Below are 4,230 nucleotides of genomic sequence, written 5' to 3'. Positions count from 1 at the left end.
TAGGGAGGTGTGAAATCAGAATAATGGTGCTGGGAGCAATGAGGCGCTGAGCCCAAAGGAAACAGGCCCAAGCAGCGTTTTTTATTTGATAACATGCCCAAAAAGAGAGGGCGTGGGCCTAGGGGTGTGTAGACAGCAATTTTGTGACTGCAAGGCCCAATGAGTTTTTGTTGAGTTTTCAGGTTTGTCAAAAGGTATTATGGGCTCAGGGGGGTGTGAATATCAATTCGATGGCCCAATATTGTTGATCCATTCTCCATTGTTTATTCAGATTTTATTTTACAAAAAAAAAAAGAAGAATTAAAAAATAAAACTAAAAACAAAAAGGGATTTCAGGGTTCTACGTTAGTGACTATTCAGCTTCTCAAAGCCTTTCTCTCCTTGATACGATCTCCGGCGAACACTACCGCCGTCGCCGCCACCAAACACCTCGAATCCCACAACCTCCTCTACATATCTTAACCAAAATCTACTCCTAGATGCTAATCTAACCATGAATTCACAGATAGCCACACCGATTGGCGGAACTAGAGAGCCTAAGTTCAGAAACCCTAGCTAGTTCAAACCGAAATTCAACGGTGCATAAGAAGAATCAAGGCGCGAAAGCTTAGGGGAAATGATCAGAGAACACAAATCAATCACATAGCGTCGAGAAAATCGAAGAAAGATTGAAGAGCGCCTTACCTGCTGGAGAACCGTCCGGCGCCTCTGAAATACGCGAGGAAAGCTTCAAGCCAGGTATCGTCCTTGTTCTTCTTCTCCTTGCGTACGCATACCCCCTGCTCCTCTTCTTGTTTTCCGATTTTCTCTTCTCCTTCTTTTCCGATTCTTGCGAACTATTGAGTGAGAATTAGCGAGAGAGTGGATAGTTATCGCTGTTGAATTGTTGAGTACCGGAGAGAATTCGATGGAGAAGATGCGTGAGGCTTAGCTCTACCTCGTCGAAGCTTCGATGCGAGGCTTCAAGAGGTATGTCGAAGGAGCTCTAGTGAGAGGGAGGGTGAAGAAGGAATTGAGGGAGAGGATGAAGGAGAATGGTGGCGTGAGATTGAGGATGGATGATAGAAGAATGTGAGAGTGATGAAGAAGATGATTGGGAGAGATGAAGATAATGATGAGTGAAGTGTGAGAATGGCGTGTAAGAATGGTGAAGAAGAGGTGAAGAATTGAAGAGTGAAGATGGTGGAGCCTTTGAATTATGGAGGGAAGGGAGAATATATAGGAGAGGGAATCTGAATTCAGTTAGAGAGTGAGATGATTTTTGAACCCTGGGATTGAAGGAGGAGGTTAGGGATTAAAGGGTGAGATTGAGGGTGGTTAGAGTCCGTTAGAGAGTTTGTTATTCTGTTTTTTCTGTTACAAAGTTTGTTATAGGTTGTTAGAAGGTGGTTAAGATATTCTGTTACCGTTAGTTTATGTTAAAATTGTTAATTGGAAATTTGTTGCAAGTGTCTGGTATATCCTCTTTCTGAACTGAGTTAGTGGCAAGTCACCGAAGCTGATTTTTTTTTGTGTCAGGTTAAAGCCTTTTTCTGATTCTATAGCTTTTCTCCTTTGAATTTTTGGGATTTTCTTTAAACCGAGGCAGGGCCATGGTTTTTTTGTGATGTGTATGTGCAGGTCTGAATGTAAAGTAGACGCGTGAACACCGAACTGTGATAACTGGAATGTCGCGCAGCACTCAGAATTTGGAATGGACCGAATGGCTCTGTCTTGTTACTGTTGCGGGCTGCAGGTGTTGGTGATAGTTAATTTGAACACGGTTTTGGATATTCGGATGGGACTGCCAGAGCTGAAGGGTTTTATGCTAGTGCTGCAGGGAGTTTGGGCATTGACCGATTTCTTTGTTATGATGCAGAATTTGATTTTTTGCCGGTTATGCAGGCTTTGACTACTGTACTGATGTTGCAGACTTCGCTTGCAGCCGATTAGAGAATGAGACATGGTGGTTTGTAATGAATGGCGATTCGACGATGTCGGTTCAACGTGTTATTTTTGCAAGGTATATGGTTCTGAGATATTATTTGTGAATGGTTATGGAACTATTTTGGAATAGCTGGGATCTATATTAGAAATGTTAATTGGTGGATGAAGTTTGGCTAAGCGTAACATTAGTGTTTGGTTAGTGATTGCATTTGAACATAGGTTTAAAACTGTTAGGTTGCAATTAAAATGGTAACTGTGTTTTTTTTGGTATGAAGTGTATCTGTTTGTGAATGAATCATGGCTGATGTGCATTTGTAGTGATGTTTTGGAACTGTCATGTAGGTGGATCTTGAATGGTAATATGATTTTGTAGTTTTGAATGGAATTTGGATGATGTAATTTTCTTTGGACATGAATACTTCCTTTAGACACACGTGATGCAGGTTTGATTTTGTAGGTTGACAACGTGGTGATGAGTTTGGCAAGCTTGAAGATGAGGCAAGAATAGAAACAAGGCTCGGCTGCAAGAACAAGTTTAGGATAGCCTTTTGTGTTTACATGGTGTAATAGTTCAATCATTTTGTGTAAAGAATGCCACTGACTCATGACTTCCCTTAAAGATGTAATGACTTTGTATTGCAACAGATCTTGTATTGATTTTTTTGAAACAATCATATGACATGCTTTGACTTGTCTTCAAAAATGTGTTCTCCTCTCCTTTTTTAGTCTTCTTTCCTTTTCCTTTTGAATGGGAACCGTACCATAAGTCAATCACAGGAAAATGTGCAAAACAAAAATAGTTGGTCAACTAAAGGTCAACCCTCTAAGGTTGACTTGTTGACTAAAAGTCAACTCATGTGAACACATCTTCAAACTCACTCATTTCCTTCAAATTCCAATCAATTGTATTCATTTTTTAATAGTCAATCTTCCGCGTTTTGCACCTGAATATCTCGAATGACATCAAACCCATAATTTGCAACAGAGGTAGGATTCTTGGTCAATGACTTGTAATACAATCCCCCTAGATGAATCAACTGGTGAAGAAAGAAACCTCAATTGGATCCATACTCCAAATCATAGCATATTGAATGTCATCTGATGGTGAAGATCAACTAAGCCAATAACCTTGATGTATAAAAAGGCATGAAATTGACTAGCCACAAAATCTCAAGGCACAAACCCTAATATAAAGAATCCTGATCCAAGAAAAATAGGGAAATAAACCCTAGGAGGACATCCATGTGCATAGAAACCATTTGAGTAAATGTCTCAAAAGACCTGAACCAATCACAGTCTTTGTCGAGTGCAAAACACCATCTTTGAGGAAATAAGCTCTAGCCAAGGCCTATGTGACACTTCAGCTTGCTTCAAGACCCTTGATCTCTTGCCAGATTATTAATTAATGAATGCATGGTCTATGTTAATGCCCTAATGGAGGTATGCAGATGAATGCGATGCTTAAGCCAGTTAGAAGTTAGGGGTAGGACAAATTTGGGGTATGACAGGGGTTCAGTCGAAGCTGAAACTTCCGTAAGCGTTGAAATAACTTTGTCAGATTCTGTATGTGATCTTCTTCATTTTCTGATTTGGCAATCATGTCGTCCACATAGACTTCCACTTCTTTATGCATCATGTCGTGGAAAAGCGTAGTCATGGCCCTTTGATAAGTTGCCCCTGCGTTCTTTAGTCCAAAAGGCATAACACGGTACCAGAACGTGCCCCAGGGGGTGATGAAAGCTGTTTTTTCCATGTCTTCAGGTGCCATTTTGATTTGGTTGTATCCTGAAAATCCGTCCATGAATGAGAAAACTTTGGATTTTGCTGTACTGTCTACCAACATATCAATATGTGGTAAAGGAAAATCATCCTTAGGGCTAGCTTTGTTCAAATTTCTGTAGTCGACGCACATGCGGACTTTTCCGTCTTTCTTAGGAACGGGAACAATGTTAGCTAACCACTGAGGGTATTCTGAAGTGACGAGGAAACCTGCGTTGATCTGCTTTTGAACTTCCTCTTTGATTTTCATGGCCATCTCCGGATGAGTTCTTCTTAATTTTTTGCTTGACCGGAGGGCATTCTGCTTTTAACGGCAAGTGATGCTCCACTATACTGGTATCCAACCCTGGCATATCTTGATAAGACCAAGCGAAGACATCTGAGAATTCTCTGAGCAGCTGTATCAAACTCTCTCTGATCTCTGAACTGAGCGAAGCTCCAATCTTAACCTCTTTTCTGTTTCTATCGGAACCAAGGTTAATGATCTCTAGAGGCTCATTGTATGGCTGAATGGCCTCTTCCTTT

This window comes from Vicia villosa, unplaced genomic scaffold, assembly GCF_029867415.1.
Source record: "Vicia villosa cultivar HV-30 ecotype Madison, WI unplaced genomic scaffold, Vvil1.0 ctg.001676F_1_1, whole genome shotgun sequence".
Classification (NCBI taxonomy): Eukaryota; Viridiplantae; Streptophyta; class Magnoliopsida; order Fabales; family Fabaceae; genus Vicia; species Vicia villosa.
The sequence above is the reverse complement of the archived record's forward strand: the minus strand, read 5'-3'. Positions refer to the sequence as shown.